At 40.3% G+C, this 22,108-nt stretch overlaps 1 protein-coding gene across 2 annotated transcripts in view; it reads right to left on the bottom strand.

The window, feature by feature from the left end:
* Nucleotides 1-21,436, bottom strand: part of GRM3 (glutamate metabotropic receptor 3) — a 219,653-nt gene extending 198,217 nt beyond the window's left edge. For both annotated transcript variants that reach the window (XM_019443167.2, XM_053896899.1), the window contains exon 1: nucleotides 20,438-21,436. The gene's annotated coding sequence lies outside the window, so the exon portion shown is untranslated. The remainder of the gene's footprint in view (nucleotides 1-20,437) is intronic.
* Nucleotides 21,437-22,108: the final 672 nt, after the last annotated feature.

Below are 22,108 nucleotides of genomic sequence, written 5' to 3'. Positions count from 1 at the left end.
AGCGTTTAATGAGCACATACTAAGTGCCAGACCCAATTAGGTAATTTTATATTTGTTACCTTTTTGGATCCGAACGACTTTGTAAAGTAGATAGCGTTAGGAGACTTGGAGAAATGTAATATATCTTTCAGGATCATACAGCTTATAAGTGATAGAATCAGAATTCATAGCATGTTCTCCTAAGTGTGGGGCTCATTTCCCTCATTGTGCTTTGTCTCTCAAATACATGCAGTTTGGTAACAGAGAAAGAAAACAGAACTAATAGATTTCCTCATGTATCAGGTAATAGTTTGACTAATGAAAAATAAGTCTTTCTGAGCAGACTTTCACAGCTACCACAATAAACAGCGATACTGAAAATAAATCTCTCATGTTCTAAAACTTGTGTCAGATTTATTTGAAGTCTTAGCTCTCTTTCCCAGGAAGTGGAGGGACACACATAAGAAAACTCATCTTCATGATATTTTCAAAGCAGTCTCTCTTGCTTGTGTCGGAGTGATGCTAAGCAGGACTCCCCAAGGTTAATGCTGTCACACTCTCCTCCTTAAGGTTCAATTAAGAATGGAATTAGGGATATGTGTGACTTGGGTTTACTAGTACCTGTGGCAGGAGGAGGTGAGTATGTAATTGCATCTGGTGGTTGTGCTGGTGAATCACCCTCTGAGGGTTTCTCAGCCAACTACAACGTTCATCTGCTTGCACATAGTTGTGCAGGCTGTACTGGGTGGAGATGATTTTGTCATCCCTTTTGGTTGAGCTTAGTGTAGTTTCTGAAGGCACTGTTTGTTCCCAAACCCCTAAGACACAATGGATATTCACCAACAATGGCTTATTTGTTTTCAGTGTGTCAAAAACAATGGAGATGAACAATGCCGAGAATGTGATATCTGCTCCTAAGGCATAAATCATTTCCAGCCTTCTGTACAAGGAATGATATATTGATGTCATAGTAGGCACTCGATAAATGCTTATTGATTGATGGCCCGATTGACTCATTGTGAATATCCTGAACAACTGTGTAAACATCCAGATGAAATTTTACATCCGTAACCCATCTATCACTAAGTCTTTTCAGTTTTTAATTTGTAAAATTTTTCTTTAGACTATCTACTCCTCATCATTCCTGCTGGTGCCACCATCTTGTGTGTTCTGTACAATTACAAAAGTCCTATGAACTGGTGTACCTGCATCCATTCAGACCCCTCCACCCCGATCCATTCTCCATATTCCAGTGGGCTTTTTTCATCCAAGGATGTATGACCCAGCTTCTGTTGCTAAGTACTTGAACAATCTCCCATTGTTTTTAGGCTAAGGACAACTCTCAACATGGACAGTGCTGCTCCCAGATCTCAATATTGCAGTCACAGTGGCCTTTCAGTTCCTCCTAGATGCCATACTGTCTGCTTTCACACGATCTGTTCTTCCGCTCCGCCCGCCGAATACAACTTTATTTCCTCTCCACTTACTCATTCTCCAGTTGTCACTTTTTCATGGAAGACTGACTTCCGTGATATCAAACCCTCTTATTAGGTGTTCCCACAGCATTGCCTATCTTTTATTTTTAGCATGCATGGAAGTTACAATTTTATGTTTATTTGAGACATTCGATTAATCTCTCTCTCCTGCACTAGGTCATGAACGGCACATGTGCGGGAACTTGAATGGCTTATCTTTACTCTAAGCCCAAAATCTCACAACAAAATTCTTAACAAGGTCTATAAGGCCTTTGGATCTGGCCCCAAGATGACTACTTAAATCTCATCTTTATGTTACACAGTTGAGCCAAAGTTAGGAAACATTTATACGTTGTCTTTTAACCCATGTTCTGCTCTGTTGCCTTGCCCTGACCACTCCTCCAGAGCTATACTAACAAGGAGTAATAACTATTTGTTTCCTCAAATCCAATTTTCAACTCATTCCCCTCCAAATAGTTTTCTATCTCCCAACTCCATGGTAACTTCCAATGGCTTTTAAGATGCCAACTGCATTGGTCTCATTAATTTCTACAATCAAGATGCTAAAGCATTGATCCTGTCAATTTTGTCAGCTAAGTCGTCCCTCAGTAGCATCAGTACTATGACCACTACCTTCTCAGAAGACTTTCTTCTTTGATTTCATGATCCCCATTTTCTCTTGTCCTGCCTCTTACTTCAGTCACCAGCACTTAGCTGCATCTTTTGGTTCCTCCTTTTTTGTGTGTGACCTATAAATACCACTACTACAGAGCTTGGTTTGAGAGCCTTTATTCTTGACTGTTTACATTTTTTTTTTTAAATAATTTCTTTAACGTTTCATTTATTTTTGAGATTTGACAGACAGAGACAGAGAATGAGCAGGGGAAGGGCAGAGAGAGGGGAAACACAGAATCTGAAGCAGGTTCTAGGCTCTGAGCTGTCGGCATAGAACCCAACACGAGGGTTGAACCCACGAACCGTGAGATCATGAGCTGAGCCGAAGTTGGACACTTAGGCAACAGAGCCACCCAGGCACCCCTTGCCTGTTTACATTTATACCCCAAGAGATCTCATTGGCAAAATAGTCTCTGCTATTAGATAATAAATAACTTACAAATTCTTTTAAAATTTCTAGTTTAGAGGTCACTGAGCATTTGAAGAAAAAACTGTTTACTTTTCACTAGTTGCATTAAATACTTCTTTGTACTAGCCCCATATTGAGGCAGTTTTTGAACTTAACTCAAATTTTGAATTTAACTATTTTAACTCATCAGGGGAAGAGCTGTAATATAAACAAGAAATGATAGCAAGAAGTCTGAATGGATGAGTTCTGTTTAAAAACCAAATGCTAGGTTTGGTGATTCTCATGGGTATTAGCGGTGAGGTATGTCGATGTTCAAGTGTAAAGGTAAGGATACATTAAAAGAATTTAATATTAGAATATGTGTAGAAAGTAATCACTGAAGAAGGTTGTGTTTCGAATGAATTCTTATTTTCAAAAAGTCATCCTTAAGATAAAAGTGACACATGACACATTTTTTTAATAGACCATATCATACAAATAGTTGGGTATATGAGAAGTAACTTTGAGCCAACAATGGACATACTAAGACTCTTGAAGATACACAGGCCTTAGATACACATAAAATCAAATATCAAAATAATTTTTTGTGTTAGCATTTATTAATTTCCTTTGGTACCTCATTGTAATTCAACTAATATTTATTGAAAGCTCATTGTGTCCAATGTCTTTATTTCCTCATTCCTTCCTTCCTTCCTTCCTTCCTTCCTTCCTTCCTTCCTTCCTTCCTTCAACATTTACTATTTTTAAGGCATTTTTATGGACTCCAGTGCTACAAAAATGACCAGGACATGGCTCTCCCTATAAGAAATGTATAGAGATTAATAAGAAACAATTCTTACTTTCAAGCAGAGATCATGAAAGTGTGAAGAGATAATTTCTGATTCTGGCAATGAGGTATTTCAAAGAAAGTGATAGTGGATTTTGATGAAAGACTGTTGATTGTTCCATTTGTAGCAAAATGTGAAACATTTAAAAGTAAATTGGATTCAAATATTTACACTTAATATGGAGCATACAGTTTGTAAGATGGGCATTTAGTGGGCCTGCAACTAATGTCTTTCTTTAAATCTGTCACTATTCATTATAAGATTCACCCTGAATTTGAGAACGGCTTTTTGGAAAAGAAATATTATTACATAAAATGTGCACATAAATTGAATTATATCTCAATTTTGGAAACATTAAACTGTGAAAGGAAAGTGCCTATTATATTCCTCTATGGAGGAATTAAAATAGATAGTAAATCAATTTACAAGCTGGTGGTGGTTTCTAGCCTTCGTTGATTTATTGATTAGTTTATGATTTTTGATGTCACTGAAAAAACACATTTTGCAATTAATTTCAGAACAACATTGGCAGCAAAGATGCTTTTTATTCTGTAAAGTCTTAATTGGCCCCATGTACATGTCTGAGTGCCATTTGACTCAGATTACATTTTTAAAAATTGTCCAAGAATACTTTGTTTTCATCATTGTACCAAGTTCTTTTTAACCTCAGGAAAATAACTTTAGAAAATGTGGGTTTTTTTTTTTTTTTTTTTTGAGTCTACATTCTGTTGAGTACCTCTTGAATTTTTTTTTTAAGTTATTTATTTTTGAGAGAGACAGAGACAACATAAGTAGGGGATGTAGAGAGAGGATGAGAGAGATAATCCCAAGCAGGCTCCTTGCTGCCATTGCAGAGCCCGATGCGGGGCTCGAACCCATGAAACCGAGAGATCATGACCTGAGCTACAACCCAGCGTCGGGCGCTTAACCTGTGGAGCTACCCAGGCGGCCCACCTCTGGAATATTTAAGCATCCTGAGCATTTTGTCCTTAATAAGTTAAAGACTACACAAGTGATTTACTTTCTAGAAATGCTGTACAATAGGACCATGAGTAACTTGAAGTCCAGTCTACAGACACCCAGCGCCTACTACATGGTCAGACACATACAGAAGGAACTCAAAGTTTCTGGGAGGAAGAGATGGTTGCCAAAATTGAGTGAAAGTAAGCGGAGGCATTTTCACTTGGACTGATGTGTTAAGGACGCCACCGCAGCACATCCCTTAGTCATCACCTGTGTATGTTACCCTGCAACATGTGCTCCTTTTTGAAAGCATTAAGCAAATCTTGTTACTAAGAGAAAAAGGAAAGGCACTTCATTTGGGGCAGCTCTTAAGTCCCTGGCATTCTTTTAGGAAAGCCCAAAGAAGCACATGTCTTTTCCTATAGACTCCTTGTCTCGCTTCTGCCTGAAAAATTACGTGGATTATGATGCCACTTACACTTTCTAAAAAATCTTAAAACGTAGAATTCTCAAATGGCAAATAAAGATCTTTAAGGGCAGAGACCATTTTTTGTTTGTTCAATGTTTTTGCTTGCCAGTGTCTAACGTAGTACAAATAGGATGGATATATGTGCTTAGTTAACAGCTGTTGAATGGATGAATAAATCTATCATGATTAAATGAAGGGAGCTACAGAATTAGCATCATAAGGTAACATTAACTAAGTGAAATGGATGTTCACGCAGGGAAATAGCCATCCTGTTTCCATGCTATATCTAATGCTTTAATTTTTACTATCAAAACGAACACTTAACAGTGTTGCTGTTTATCTGCAAATGCTGGAATCTTCTCTTTGATAGAACTGCGCAGATTAGTTGATAAACCAAAAATAGATAAAATGTTCACTAAGTGCTACTGTAATCAAAATAACTATGAAGCCACGTAAGACACAAGCCTTCTACCTCTTCAGGGATGAGCGAGTTTGGATCCTGAAGTCAGACTGCTAATGTTGGGGAGGGTTTTTCTTAGGGATTACTTAAAACTAAGTTATCAAAATAAATATTTTCAAACATCCTATTTTCTTTTTCCTTGCCAATGGATGATTATTACATTCATGTTTTCGTCTTTGTTTGTTTTGGGAATCAGGGTTTTCCAATGAGACCATGTGCTATTAAGAACCGTCTCTAGAGAGTGAGTTTACCTTACAAACAAGCAAAAATTCCCAGTCTGTCAGAGATCTTCTCCTAGGATACAAGGAAAAGCAAAGTTCAGCTAAACTGCACAATTAATTCGCCATCACTTCTGAATAGAGAGAAAAGGTTGCTTTAATCTGTTCTTCCTCCTCTTAAGGATTTAAGGTCAGTTTCAAGAAGCACAATTACTATTCTTTCAAAGTTGTCTCTCTTGATTTGTATTCCTGTAATTATCTTCTTAGGACCTCTTCCTTTTTAACTTGTAGACTCAGCTTAATAAATCAATTTAAGGATTAGATACATGTAAACATACCTACTCTGAGAGCTGGATGGACAGGAAAAGGAAGAAAGTAGGACAATTTCCTGCTCACCGGTTTCACCAATGTATCAATTATTTTTTTCATACAAAAGAAATCTGAGATGTTCCCCCCTGGAAAATAAAAGAAGTAATTTTTTTTTCTTTTTTACTTGAAATTCTATTTCTTTTAATAGAAAGATTAAGAGCATTGTCGTTCTGCCTTTTCAAGCTGTGGACAAATTCTGAAGTTGAAAAGAGCAGGTTTTTTTGTGAGGAAATAAAGGCTTGAGAATGGTTCTTTTTAGTTGCATCTGACTCTCAAGCTACTAGAATGAGAAGGCTTTAAGTGAAAGTAAGGAAGGCAAACAGTTATATATATTCTGCTCAATAAAATGGGCAAGTTGAGCCAATATTTGACCATCCTACTGATTTTTATTTGCTACAAAGAGCTCAGAGTGTCACTAGGTTTTCAGTTGTTTTTGATTTTCAAGTGAGGGAATAGAAGATAATTCTTCCAAATGGTGTTTGCATATTAAAGATTCTAGTTCGGGGAGGATTTCACAAGAGAGGCAGTATAGTCAAATAGTCAAGTTCATGAGCTAAAACTGTTGGGGCCAGATCCTAGCTGTATCCTTATTATGTCTACTTGTGAGAGTGCCTCAGTTTAATCCTCTGTAAAACGGGAACCATAATGTTACACACCTCACAGGACTGGTGTCAGAACGAAATCAGTTAATATAGGTAAAGCAATAAACAGCACCTGGTGTGTAATAAGTACTCAGTAGAAGTTGTTACTCGACAGTGTTCTCCTTCTCCTAGGAATGCTGTGGAGGATATATGTGTGAACCACATTTACTTTATCTTAAGAAGTATTGTAATAGTTTGTACCAAATGGAACACCTTGGGGTGTTGTTCACTAAAGCTGCTGGGAACTAGTATAATCAAATGAGATTTGTGGATCCTCTTATGAAAATGTCTGAAATGTGTTTCCATTTACGAAAGTTCCGAGGAGGAAATCTGCCTGGAAGCTGACTTTCTTGCAAAGTTTTCGTGATTATTTGCCTCTATTTCTTTGCTACTCATACTTCACCGTTTAAGGCGACCGAAAGAGGAGAAATGTTTGCAAAATGAGGACAGGTTGAGGAATAAGGAAACATATCACTAGCATTATTAGTGATTTTGCTATTTAGACAGTAAATAAAATATAAATTTTAAACAGGACCCATTGGTTTTTGAGTCTACTGGTTCTGACTTGGGATGCTGAATTGTCTTTATTGACAAAGGTTACTTAAAATATGTGACGAAAGGCATCTTAAAAATCAATACCCAATTTTAAAGATGAGGAAAATGAGCTCCAGAGTGATTTAATTATCCACGACTCCATTTATTCAATAAATATTTATAGATTTTTTTCCTACGTGATACTCGCTCTATTGGGCAATAGAGATACAACTGTGAATAAGCAAGCCTGATCTCTGTCTTTTTAGCTCTAAACACTACCGTGGGGACATAGGTGAGGATAATAACGCGTGACGAAGGGAGGTGCAGGCAGCCTGGGGTGTGCGCAGCAAGAAATAACCTACCAGAAGAGGTCACGAGTGGTACAGAATTCTAATTGAGCCCTGAACATTCTAATTGAGTGGGGCAGTGCTCTGGGAAGTTGCCCAGGCCGGGAGAAGGGGAGGGGGAAGCGAGAGGAGAGGGCAAGGCAAGCAAGCTGTTCAGTTTGATTGGAAGAAGTGGGTTGAAAGGGATGAGACACAGCTGGAGGCATATGCAGATGATAGCGGGCCAGGTAAAGCACGGTTTGATTATCCCAAGAGCAATGGAAAAGTCTTTGGAGAGTTCTGAGCAGACAGTAACATGCTCAGATTTATATTAAGATAATTGTGGCTTTCGCCTGGTGGATAGATTTGAGGGGTAAGCTAGGGGTCAAGGAGGCCAGTGAGTGGCTCTTGGAGAGGCTTGGCGAGAAAGCAGGGTGGCTTCACCCACTGTCCGTGGATAAATTCTATCAAATCATAACCACGCAGAAAATAATGACTTCATTTCTGTCTTGTTTGCAAATAGTTTATTACTTGGGTTATTACAATCTTCTTTTGACCCAAGTTTCTAAAAAAAAATAACCATTTGTTCAAGCCTCCTCGTCCTTTATTAAAGCAGGGATTTGAAAGAGCATGTTCTTTCTGGTGGAAAGAGGAAAATGATTAGCTTAATTGTTTTTGCTGGTGTTTGTCACCCAACTGCTAATTCCTACCTACTAGGTGCTATTCATCTTTGTGTCCATTAGATGCATACGTGTTTTCTATTTCCCTTGCCGCTGCCCTAGTTTAGGCCATCATTACCCTTCACCTGTTGCCATAATGGGCCAGCTCATCTCCCCAACTCCTAAACCTTTATTTCCTCATATTTATCTTCACGTGGGGCTTTCAGATTCCCGTGCTCAAATGTTCTCAGAGGTTTCCCTCTGCCTGTAGGAGAATTATTAGCCTTTATGCCACCTGCTCTTACAGTTTTACCACCTCCCTTGAGGGTATACCTACGCTTAAACTCAGCCAGTTCACGCACTCTTCCCCAAGCATATCCACAGACCGCATCTCTGCCTTTGCATAGGTCTAGAATGACTTTCTCCACTTCCTGAAATCTTAACCGTTTTTCAAGGTCCAACACAGAAGCAATTTTTTTTTACATGATACTTTCTACATTTATATCAAGCAGCAGTATTATTATCCACTCAGGGGTCTTATAAGTGAGCTCCTGAATTTGCCTGTTACTATAGTTACATACATATCTCATCTCTTCTACAAGATTTTAAATTCTTAGGGAGACAATGATTCCTTTTTCATCCTCTTCTCCACAATGCCTTGCCCAGTGCTTCAAAAGTAGTGGGCCTTCAGTATAGGCTTATTTAATTAAATTGATGTTACTTTACATGCCAAATTTTAAAATTTTTGTAAGGAGTTATTTTGTTGGTGATCCAAAATGCCTTTAGGAAAATGATATCATTTATGGAATAAAATTAAGATTGTAACAATATTTCTTACTTTTAAAGCATGATAGATGAAGGGGGGAAATTGATGCTAATATTTCAGCAAGGAAGATACTCAGGGAGTAAATAAAAACTTTAAAAATAGATTCCTTCATTCATTAAATATGTGTTAGGTATCATTGTATGTTCCATTCATTATTACAGACTGCTGAAAAAAGGCAAGATCTTTGTCCTTTCGGAGCTAATTCTAGGCAAGACAGATGGATGTTCTAGCCACCTCTTAAATTATTTCATAGGCATTGATTTCTGTAAGTCTTCATACAGGTAGCCCCATAAAAAACATTTTTCTGGGTCATAAAAAGTTAGAGGCTTTTTTACTTTGAATTTATTACCATACTCACACATCCCATAAGCATCTATCCGTACAAGGCACTTTGCTAAATTCACAGCTGAATTAGAAACCACAGCCATCTAAGAAAGCAAAGGCACTACATTCATTATGTCAAATATGGTCAAAGTATGTTCAGAAGAGAGAGAGTATCAGGAGATGCTTATGTGCCCCAAAGCATATAGCATCACAAAATGGGCTAGGTCTGACTCCAGACTGGGAAATGCAGAGGATAAGAGAAGGATGAGATGTTGAGATGCTTCAGCAGTGGAGCCACAATAAAATACTGCAGCACCGGGACTCGTCCGTATGCCTAGGGTTGTTCCTGCAACAACATGTTAGTGTGTTCGTGAACCAAAGCAGGGGGAGGGACGGAGAGAGACCTAACCCCAGAGAAAGGGCTGGAGGGGCAATGAGACCTGAACAATGAGCCTGTGTAGAGTGTCTTGCAGAAAGAGCAGGTGCTAAAGGGGTGTGGTTCAGCAAAGGGAAATTTGTGTCAAGGAAACGGAGGTAAGACCCTCAGCAATGAACAAAGAAGTCTCAAAACACACGCATACACACACACTCACTTTGAGGGAGTCAGCCTTAACAATCTGGGGGCCCAGAGAATATGAAACCTGTCAGATAAGAATTTCTTTTCTTAATGTTTGTTTGTTTGTTTTGAGAGAAACAGAGCATGAGCAGGGGAGGGGCAGAGAAAGAAGGAGACAGAGAATCCTATGGGGTACGAACCCAGGAACCACGAGATCATGACCTGAGCTGAAATCAAGTGTCAGTAACTCCACTGACTGAGCCACCCAGGCGCCCCTGTCAGATAAGAACTTCTTGTTGTGCTAACCTGTTCTGCCGAAGCTCTCCTTCCACCCCAACTTTGGAAGAGTCAGAGCTTGAGTTAGTAAGAGAAACAAGGAAGGGTGGAAGAGAACCTGAGAAGGTAGAGAGCTTTCATTCTCAACTTCCCGTTTGAAATAGGCTCCTGTTGCAGACAGAGAGAAGGCTCAACTTGAAAGTTCAAAGTTATCATTATTATATTGGTCCACGCTTACTAATTTTTGAATGGAGTCTGTTTGTCATTAGGCTTATCGTTAAATCACATCCAAGTATGTTATATCTTACTGAATGCATTTTAAAGGGGCAATGAGAAATGACAGTAAATTTGCCTTCTGATTTTATTCCACAAATTAGTGGTCTTGCTACCTATTACTCAGGTCAAAACAGTGTTTCACTGGTGAAGCCCGTATCTGATGAGGATCACATGACTGTTGTGGATAAAAATGGCTTTGGAAGGACAAACGTAAGCAGCGTTAGTATGGACTTAGATAAGGGGAGATTTGAAACTTGCCTTAAAACCCGGGTTCATAGAAAAGAAGTGGAAACACGTTCTAAATGGACTTGTGACCATAAAGATGCTCAAAGGTCTATTTTGTGTACCAACAGAAAATCTGGGTACAGGAGGGGATCCCCTTGAGAAAGAAAGGTTGGAAAGATACATGGGAAATGTGCTTGTAGAAAATCTTGATGGCCAAGTTGGGAAGTTCAAACTGCCTTCTCAATTGACAAGCTGCTCTTTAATGCCTTTTAAGCCAGGCAATGGAATGTAAAAGTCAGTTACAAATCAAAATTCAACTGGTAGCTGAATGTTGCCTTTTCCAAATCCCCACCTCCATTTTTATACATCCTGGTGTTGTGATATTTTATCATTTCCTCACATCACTATATTTTCTGTACAGCACCTTAGTTCGCTTGCTTATGGTCTGACTATTTAGTGTAAGCTGAATGAGAAGAAAAGTCCTTCTAAACTCTCTTGTCCTTCACTGCTACACTATCTCTAGAACAGTGACTGGACCCACAGTAGGCACTGGTTAAATGTCTGGCAAATAAATAATAAACGAAGATGGAGAGACTGGAGGAGATAAACTGCTACAGAAGATTGAAAGACAAGGGCTAAGGTTTTGGCACTGGTAGTAGAGAAAAGAAGACGTGCCCAAGATGAGTTACGAAGGAAGGATCGACAGAGGACCAAACAGAAAGGTCATTGGCAATTCTAATATTTTAAACCACTTTCTGGGGAAATGAGGGTGTTCCTGCTAGCATCGGGAACTAAGAAGGAAGACACTGGTTTGGGGTGGTGCTGGGCTTTTAGCTTGAGCTGGACAGAACTCTGTGTCAGTGGAAGAAGGGCCGTTATCAGTATAAGAGCTGTTAGCACCACAGTGGGTAAGGAAGCCATGCTCTGCCAGGGACACAGTGTAACTTCCAGCAATTTAACATTTTTGTGCCTGAGACAGCCTGAGCTTTAACAATTCAAATGTTTTTTCATATTGGGAAGAGTGGGGAAATGTGATCTTTTTTTTTTTTTTTTATTGCTTTTCAAGTTGCTCAGACCCCCTAGGAAGTGAAGCTGGTGGCCCAGCCTAGGCCTCCCCAACCCCCTGCTGCCCATCCCTCATTCCCTCTTCAGTTTTTTTCCCATGTGGCTCCGGACGCTGCTTAGGAAACTATCTTTGGCAGTGTTTGTGAGGAGTGACGGCTTCAGCCAAGCAACCATTCACTTGAACGAAGTAGAAGCTGAGTGGAGAATGGATAAGAAGTTGCCAAATGAGGTTGTTTGTTTTTTTGTTTTTTTGTTTTTTTGTTTTTTTTTTTTTTAATTTTCACCCGCTCTGCAGATCCGGAGGGCAAAGGGGAGAGCTGTGACAAAATGATGTTTTCCCACATCCCCCAGCTCACAGGGATATAGTGATAAAGGCAATTTGAGTTTTAAGTGTGCGCTTACCCAAATCAAGAAGCGTTTCTATTCTTATAAATCTAATGTTTTCCTTGATAATACTCTTTAAAGCCAGTAACCTCCCTTTCCCACATTTTAATAAATATGCATCAAGTTTGTGAATCTTAGTGGAATTTGCTATAGGTAATGAAAGAAAAATTTCCTTGCAATGAAAACAATATGAGGTTTCCAGAAAATGAATCTATTCACACGACTCATGGGGACTGTGCTTCATTAGTTGAGCTTAATTAATTAATTAATTAATACTCCGGCTTGCAGAATTGATTGTAGACAACTGGTTAATCTAATTAGAGTGGACTTGCGGTGGGGAATAATTGCGTAGAGTGATTCATTGGGTGTTCTCTGTATGACCATCATTCTATGTCTAATTGTTACGGGCTGAATGTTTGTGCCCTCCTCTCTCACCCCAAATTCATCTGTTGAAACCCTAATTCCAATGTGATTGTATTTGGAGGTGGGACCTTTGTGCGGTAATTAGCTTTAGGTGAGATGACAAGGATGGGCTCCCATACTGGGATTAGCATCTTTGTAAAGAAGAGGAAAAGAGGCCAGAACTCTCTGTCTTCACCAGGTGAAAGGTGATCCTTCAAGAAGTGGGCTCTCACCAACAACCAAATCTGCTGGGCACCTTGACCTTGGGCTTCCCAGCCTCCAGAATTAGGAGAATTATGTCTTCTTTAAGCCACCCAGTCTATAGTATTTTGTTCTAGCAGCCCGAGCAGACTGAGACAGTAGTACTTCTGAGGCTTGAGTGTACATGAGAATAATCTGGAAAGACATTTAATACATATATTGCTAAACCCCAAGCTAAAGGACATCAGTCTGGGACACATCTGCCCCAGAATTCTTCATTTTAAATAAACTTCAAAATGATTCTAATGCAGATAAACAGTAATTGGATAAACACAATTTGCAGTAGAATCAAGATGATTATTGTTTGTGTTGTACATGGGAGGGTGGGAAGGACAGGGAGAGGAGACCTCTGACTTTGCCCTTAAACTTCCTTATTCTCCCCTACTTCACCTGTTCCAACCTTTTCCATCTTAGGAACACACTTAAAATTAGCAGATTCCCTCCCTACATTACATAGCAACAAATACAGTTTTAGGATTTCAGAAGAAAAAAAAGGGGGGGGCAAGATGAGCACTCAATAAGACCTCAATCTCATCCATCCAGGGCTTCCTTTGTTCACTAACCACAACGGAGGTCTCTTTCTTCTAAAATTTCTGCATCCTGTTCGTTCGGGAACTGAGAGCCAAAGAAGGCCATTTCTTAGGCAAAATTATGATGTAGGCACCCTGCCACTCCCCACCAACTGGATGATGTTAGCTTTTCTGAAAAAAATGAACCTACAAATTCATGGCATTGGAAGGTTGATGAACTATGTGGACCTTGAAACATAGAGTCTTTTGTACTTTGGGGATGAAATAATTTAGCTTAAAATTCATAGAATTGATTGAATCATGGCAGGTAGCAGAAGACATTTTTCTTGGAAGGGGTAGGGCTTTTCACATTATACAAAGCAGTTTCCCCAAGGGCAGTCCTTAAGCAAAATCTGTGGAGAAGACATATCAGTAATCAAAGTTCCATGTTTTGGCTCTTTATTAATTTTGAAGTGAGGTATGCTCTGGTCACCAATATATATCAGATATATTCTGATTAATGCCTCAGAATGTGGAGGGTCTTTGCCTCTTTATGAAAGATAAGATGCTTCACAATAGAAAGAGCGAACTATGTTCCCCAGATCTTTTTCTCCTTGAGGCAGTTACAAATGCCAACTGTTTCTGACCTTGCAGTGCCACCTCCTAAGTCGGCAAGTATTTCAACATATTTTGTGAAAGAAGTTTATATTATTTTATATTCACCAACAACACATGGTGCACCGAAATTGTTAAGCAAAATATAAAATAATGCTAATAATCTATTGGCTATATATTATTAACAATCAAATGAAACAGTCTGTACCAGATGGAGGGACAGATCTGTGATATCCATTCATTTTTTATGTCTGTAAAATACTATAATACAAATCACAAATCAGAGAAAGACTTTCAAGTAAAGACTCCTATTTGAGCTCTTGGGTTGTCTGGAATGAATTATAAATTCACGTAATCAAGACAGCAGGTTTCCTGCCTGTGGGAAAGCACCAAGGTCAGGGAATCATATGTGGATTTTCCCAGAGCATTTCTACTGACTGACTGAATCTTTGGAAAAACCAGCAGGTCACTTGGCATCTCCCGTCCTTAGTGTATTTAAAACTTGAAACCCTTGACCTTGTCCTTTCTCAAGTTGTTGTATGCATTATGAATAAATGCCAAAATGTGTAACATGTTGAGAATTTCCTAGGTAAATGATGAATGACTATTTCAGCTGGGTAAGGAAATTTCAAATTTTTACTAGTCTACAAGGTATTTTTATCAGCTTGTTTTCCTGGAAGGACGTCAGTAGGTTGTAAAGAGGAGAGAAACCTGAGCATTTTAGCCTTAACAAGCAGAAACGCGATTCACCCTCATGCTGACTTTTCATGAGACTATCTTTGCCACTGTATTTAGTTGTGCTGATTGTGATGTTCATCGAATCAGGCTCTGGGAAATACATTTTGCTCACATGTTCACACCTGGTGTTGACTTCTCAGGTTGTTAATAAACATTTGTCTTCATAGACTTTCCTGGTGCTACAATTTTTTCCTGAGTTCTGATGAATTCCAAATCATATTTTAGTTTATTTCTTCCATGTGCATTTCTTTGCCCCTCTGAAGACACCATGTCTGTTTGGGGGAGTGTAAGGGCTGAGCCTGGGGAGTACTTTTGTGGGTTCTCTTTCACTGGTGGGTTTTCCTCAGCACCAAAGTATGTCCCTAAACTTGGAACTCGAAAATAACTGTTGAGTGAAATGCATCCAGTATCAAACATAAATTGGGAGGCAGTGTAGCTTAGCAGTAAACAGACTAGAACTTGGGGTAAGATCCTAAGTTTTGAATTTCAGTTTAACCTGAACTGGAGGAAATTACTTTATCTCTCTGGGCTTCCCTTTCCTGAGTGAAATGGAGATCACAGTGGGTGCCTCACAGGGTTCTTATGAATATTAAATCAGATAATCCATGGAATGTTTTCGTGGAATTCTTGGCACATGGCAGTTGGTCATCAATTATCATCTGTTATTATGATATATTGCTAGTTTTGTCACCTGACAACATTTAGCACTGTCTCAAATACATTCCTGTTTGAAATTTCAAATCCCAATAGGTCTGTTAAATGAAGGAGGAGGCTTTTTCATTCAGTTGATTATTTTGGTAGCCTCTTTGTATTCTAGAGTTTCAAGTTTGATTTTTGGAGTTCTTTGAACTTCACATGTTTGTGGAATTTTGTGTGCATTGGAACATTTTTTGTGTCCCCGTTGCATGCATGTCCAGTGGTTATAAAAAGTCCTTGATAAATATTTATTGACCTACTGCTTCCCTGATGGCACCTTTTTTTTTTTTCCTGATGGTATCTGTTTTTTAGAGGAATCTCTTCAAATTGTTACAGTCTTAATGCTCCCATGCTGCACTGACAAGTTGCATTTTTTTTAACTGCATCATAGTTTTGAAATTTGCATCTCCTTGGAATGGCGTGGGTGGGTGTGTATAGTGGTGCATAGGCAGTGATGGTGAAGCAAATTCTGACAAGGAGTTAAAAATGAGAGCTACCTTGGGCTTTCTGTGGAGACACTTTATATATATGGTTTTACTTTCAAACATGATATTTTTTGTCTGTGCTTGTATAGATAATATCTGCATGTTTTCCAAATTTATTTCTCTGCACAGTGTATCATTTCCAGTTCCATAAAAAGATTACTGATTTCGGGAGGAAATAGATTCTTTGTAGACACAGACTTCTTAGAAGGTCCCTGTCCCAGAGAGAAGTCCCAAGTATATTGACAGTCTACAGTCCCTATAACAGGAAAATTGATTTCCCCTTTGTTTCTAAGGAAAATCATTTTGAGGATACTCACCATGAGATGAATGGCACGATAAAGACACTTTTGGGCTTCCAGAGGGAGAATACTAGTTGAAAAATTATTTACTCCATGCAGTCTAATTTACCTCTATTAACGATATATTCAGTTTGGGAAGGCCACTTCCCCTTACTGTTCCCGTAACTTAATTCACACAAATGTTTCCACTTACAATCTAGTGCTCGCCATGTAGAAAAGAAGACAGCACTAAATTTCTGTATGTAGCTGCTGATTCACCTTACTCTTAGTCCTTTATTTTCTGAATTTGCCAAGTGTAACCTACGAACTTACTTCCTGATTATATCATTTACTCGTCTACTATCCAGCAGGGCTTGCATTTCAATGCCCGGGACTTGGAGAAACAATTGAGTGGGATGGTGAGTCTACCAAGATACTTGCTTCAGAATCTTAAAAGAAGCCTACACATGGAGGTCTTGGAACCAGATTTTAAGTGAGCAAAATAAAAACCTCTTTCTCTCTGGTAGTTATTTCAGGCTTTTCTATTTTTAAATTAACCTTCACATATGGTACCTCCATACATCTAAATATGTTCCATACAGATATATGCATGATTTGAGCTTATTTTTCATGATACAGCACAGTGATGAATTTGAGCTTAATTATACTGGCTTTTCAGATTGCTTTTAGTATGAAGGGACTACTGTATTCGAACAGAATTACTATGTGTATCATGTTCACGTATGCATCTAAACTATATACACTATTATATTCCTAGCACATTCTATTAATTATGGAAGTCACTTTCATTTCAATAGTAGAATTTACATGACAACAGCTTCTGAGGCTCAGTGGAGCATCAGACCAGTGTGTCACAGAATTCCCTTGTAGTGTGGGCGTTGACAGGGTTCTGTTGACATTGAATTTGCAATGAAAATGTCTCATAAATGTGCATCCACATAGAACATTACTTAGAAAGGATTGCCTCAATATTCACATAGGTCATTAATGGCAGAGATGAAAAATTTCCTCACACTTCTGTTAGTAAAATAAATTATTAGGGACACATAATCACGCACATGCATATCAATGACCTGAAACATGTGTCTTAAATATTGAGAAAAGACGTCCAGGTATAGAACTGTCTCCTTCATATACTCTCCTGTAACTGCTTAAGCTTTTGTATTCTACAAGTCCTGTATGAAGTTAGATTGAAGGGTCGAAATCAGGCAGGAGAATGAACTGATGCAGTGGGGTTATAACAGGGAGTAAATAACAAGATAAAATAGAACTACGGGAAAATTAGGCTGACTATCACAATAAAGTTCTTAATAGGGAGAACTATTAGACTGTGAAATAGTCTTTCAAAAGTGCTAGAAGAAGTCATTGCTTGACCCATTTAAAATCAGACTGGACTGAAATACTCCAAAATACAGTATGCTATGGAGACCAAGCCTACATTACAAGTGGAAGAATGACCTAGTAGTTTCTACTATCTCTGTGATTACTATGATTGTACTCATTTTTATGTGTTCATTCTTGGTGGATAATCTTCTACAATTTTATGCTACTTCTTGGGAATGATTTCAACAAATTCATCTAATACAGAATTGGATGCATTTAGCATAATCTCAGAAGAGACAAAAATGCACAATAAACTCAGTGTAAAATAGGAAAGTGAGACAAGTATGAGTAACCACTGCTCCTTTTTGGGGGAGTAACCTTGGAGGAAACCATTCTCACCCTGGAACTCTGGCCATATTTCAACATGCATAAATGAATCCTGGTTTTCAATGTGAATTAGGTATCAATTTTCATTTCTTTTATTTAATGCTGTCTTGGGATGGTGTTGAGTGCAGAACCACAAATGGAAGCATTTTTATCCCAAGCCAACGGGCTATATTTTGGCAGGAGGTAGCTAGGACCCTGGAAAAAAGTCATGCATCATTTTGTGGATGATCTTGATTAGAGGACTGGGCAAGAAAGACACAATATTTTGATTTGAAAAAAAAAAAAAGAGTTTGACAGGAAATAAGAAAGAGGGAAAGATACCTAAGTAAATTATAAAAATGTTATTGCTGGGAGTCTTTGAAAATAAGACCATCCTGAATCTTGTGCAATTCTGGTTGGTCACCTATCATGAAGTAGAGAAGTGAGACAGGTGACATTCTGACAGTTATCCTAATTTTTTCATTCAAAAATATTAATTTAAATTTAATTAAAAATAAAGATCGCTCAATTCTTTGCTATCTGTGCATTTGTTCAACTTATCAATTTGAATTGCACTGACATAAAATCAGAGATAGGCTTATCATTTTGATGTGTTTAGCAATTGTGGGCTAAATCCTCTGATGTACCTTCATTTCTTTTCCTGTATACACCACAACTTCTTAAAAAGAACTCAAACACAAATGAGTGGATCATAGAAGATATTTTCACGATATACAAAATTCTCCATTTATATATAGCTTTCGGTAGATTTTCTCAACTTATTGATCAAGTATCCCTCAAGTGTGAAAAATACCATCCAATTTAAATAGATGCCCGTTTCTCTTATGTCTCAAAAATTAACCTATTCCTTGTGTTGGCATACTTTTTTTTATGAGTTAGGCTTCACATTTCATTGTCAACGATCCAGCTCACAGAACAAGAGGTTTTAAAAGTAGGTTTCTTGCAGGCGTCAGTGGGGACTTAACAATACTAAGTGATATTCTTAACATTGATCCCTTGTTTTAGCCCACTGAATGAAGGCATTCTGGAATTTTCATTGTTTTATTTATGAAAATATAAGTTTTAAGAGTTCTTTTCCTCGGTTGCCATTGTGACCACCTGTGTTACTCTGAATATAAATCAAAACAGCCTTAGGGCATGTCTAGCCAAAATATCCATGTACTCCTGCTGGATGATCAGAACCTGAAAAGATGGGCAGCTAAAATCTACAGGTGTGAAAAATGTTTGTGAATTCAAGACACTGCCATTGTGAAAGGGAAAATACCACTTTATTAAGGTCCAGTGTGCAATAGCTTCCAAAATCTATTCAAATTCTATTAAGCTGTTTTGAGAAAAAAGAGGCACAGCACTCCAGAATCATTAACTAATAGAGTATCCCAAACACCTTCGGGTGGGAATTGTATAATCCAAGGGAGTTTAGTATAATAAGAGTCGAGGTGTTTTTAGTTATGCCTGTATTAAATATATTTACATCAACAACTAGAGTTCAGATGGCAGCCTTAAAATGTGTAATTTAGATAAACCAAAGCACATTTAGGTTTAGGTAAACGAATGTTTCTCTCCAGATCATTGCTTAATTTTTCCCAAAGAAACACAGTATAGCTCTACTGAACAGTTCTAAGAGTAGGTAGCACAAATAAAATTAAGCAGAGAAACTCAAAGTAATGAACTCTTGCTGAGATCCTTAACTCATTACCCTCCACTCTCATTAACCTCAACTCTGCATATACCTGATAACTATCTCTATATTTACCTCAAACATATCAGTATTCAAATAACAGTAGAAATACTTTATCAGCAAATTAGCCGACCACTTGACCACAGATCATTAAAAGTGTACAGTTTTATTATATTTTAATCAAAATTTACAATGCTCTAAAATACTTATAAGGCAGGGGCATGTCCCCTTAAGATGCCTGCTTAAAAGTGTTACATCTCAGGGAATCCTCCCCGTTTGTTAACCCAGGGAAGGAACTAGAAGGAAATCTAAATGAAATCCTTAAGAAACAAGCTTATTGGATATATTACCTAGTCTATTTCTGGATCGCGAATCTCCCGCCCTCTCTGAGTTACCTCACTGTCAGATAAGAAAATGGAAAAAGATCCATGAAGAGATAGGCTCCCAGTCTGGCTTTTCGATTTTTCGCTCAAGCCAAAAAGAGCAAAGGGCATGGAGTTAGGGCTCCTTTCCAAGCGTGCTTGTAGGAGAGCGAAGCTCTGGCCGCTTCTGGCTGCAGAACGTGTTCCGGCTGCAACACGGACCAGGTCCCGCTGACCGCTGCCCACCTCGCCTGGCAACCTCCACACCCACATGAAACCGCCAGAGTGGGAGCCAGTCAACGTAAGGCTTCCTGTGCACAAAGCCTAGTGAGCCCCCGAATAGAACCGAATCCTGAGCCCAGAGCAAGCCTGGAGGTGGTTGGCTGAGGAGACCGGTCTCTCTCTGGGGGTCTACGAGCGCTAGCTAGTCCCTGCACCTCCCGCACCCCGGTCGTAGCTCTGTGCCCTGAAATCTGCCTCCCTCCCGGGGACACAGACGTGAGCGCGCGCGCGCGCGCGCGCACACACACACACACACACACACACACACACACACACACAAACTCTCACTCGCGCACACCCACATCGCCTCTGCCCCCCTCCCGCCCCACCCCCGGCAGAACTGTAGGGACTGGTCTGTGCTCTGCCTCAACTTTCCCGGCTAACCCTGCCCCACGCGGTGCCCGAGCCTCCGCGCCCTCGCTGGGCGCCCTCCAGAGGGACACGTCCTCCTCTGGGCCCCTTACCTCTCACCGACAACTCCTGGCGGGGACTGGAGCTGACCGCGGTGGCAGCGGCGGCGACTGAGCTTGCACCCGGGCTCTGGCTCATGGTTGGTCCTCCTCATCCGACACAAAAGAGGTAGCTCGCTCGCTGGCTTTGTCCTTTCCAAATCCGAGGAAGAACTTATTTTGCCCTCGAAATGGCCAACTTGTGCGCGCCGCTTCCTGTCACAGTGCCCCCTGCCCCCGCCCCCTCCCGGCTGCGCGCTGGACCACTGCCCGGTGGCCGAGCATCCAGGCCTCCAAGTCAGTGGGGAGTGGGAAAAGGGAGAGTGGGAGGGGAAGGGAGGGAGGGGGTTGGGAAAAGGGGAGACCTAGTGGTCTTCTACGCAGAGGAGGGGAGCGCTTCGCAGCCGAGTCCCTCTCTCCGCTGCACAGGCAAACCCACTTCCCAGGCGCGGAAAGCAACTTTCCTTCACCTTGGCCAGGCTCAAACCGTCGCAGCTAATTGGGACTCTCGGCAGAGGCACGGACCTTCTGGCATTCTCTCCTTCTCATTCTCTTTCTCCTTTCCTCCCTCTCTCGTTCTCCTTTTCCCTCTCCCCCTCCCCCACTCCCCTCCCTTAATAGGGGTGTATCTGCAGAGTCTTCAGTGAGCCAGGGTACCTAGACGAGAGGATTATGGTACGAAAGCCAGGGCGGTTTGGCTAGCCGCTGCGCCTCACTCTGTTGGAAATCCTTAGGCAGGGCAGGCAAAGGTTGGTGAATTTCGAAGGGGTGGGGTGAAGGGGCGTGGGGCGGCAGGAAGATCTGCGGCTCCAACTTTGAAGCTCTGCTCGATCTCCTGCCTGCGGGAGAGTGGGGACTAACGGCCCCGAAAGAACTCTCCAGTGGTCCCCGTGTCGCGGGTTGACCGCAGGCTGGAGGAGAAAGGGAGAGCGAGAGCTGAGAGGGAGCGAGTGAGCCTGAGAGCCCGGTGCGCCGCTCTGCCCCACGCACCGCTCAACTGCACATTGCGAGCCCCTGGAGAGGGCTTGTGCAGAACAATCTCTGGGTCAGGCGGGAGGGAGACGCTCCTGTTTCCTAGCAACCCCCATCAATCTTCTCGGGATAGCTCCCTCTGAAGGAATTCGATTGGACGGCCCCTGGAGGGAAGCCACGCCCCTTCAAGAATGCTGGGCTGCTGCTTTTTCGCATTCTCCTAAATTTCTTGGGTGGAATAAGATTTGAGGGGAGTGCTGAATTATCTTCCTTCCTTCGTATCCTCCAGTGCTGCCACACAGCCCCCCCTTGCAGCGACCCCCACCCCCACCCCTACTCCCACATTAGTCCTTCTCTAGCCCTACTTGGGGTTGGCACACAGAGGCACGGCTTTCTACAGAACCTCTTCTTTCTTCTTGAAATTAAATAAATAAATAAAAACCTTAAATCGGTGACGTAGGCACAAAAGAGAAAAAGGCACACGGAAATAGCTATAATAGGCTCCGAGCTACAGATACAATCCTAAAGGTAAAATTCCAGGCATCTTTCTATGTTTAGAAACACATTGTGTTTAATTTCAGAATGGAAACTTCACTCTCATTAATCTTCCCCCGCCCCTGATAACACTAACTTTGTGTTAACAAGGACTGAGTTATATGTAGCCGAAGGCAATTAAACTTAATGCTTCAATGTTACATTTATTCTTTAATATTT

This window comes from Panthera pardus, unplaced genomic scaffold (genome assembly GCF_024362965.1).
Source record: "Panthera pardus isolate Hobbes unplaced genomic scaffold, ASM2436296v1 HiC_scaffold_8, whole genome shotgun sequence".
NCBI classification, from domain to species: Eukaryota; Metazoa; Chordata; class Mammalia; order Carnivora; family Felidae; genus Panthera; species Panthera pardus.
The sequence above is the reverse complement of the archived record's forward strand: the minus strand, read 5'-3'. Positions and strand labels throughout refer to the sequence as shown.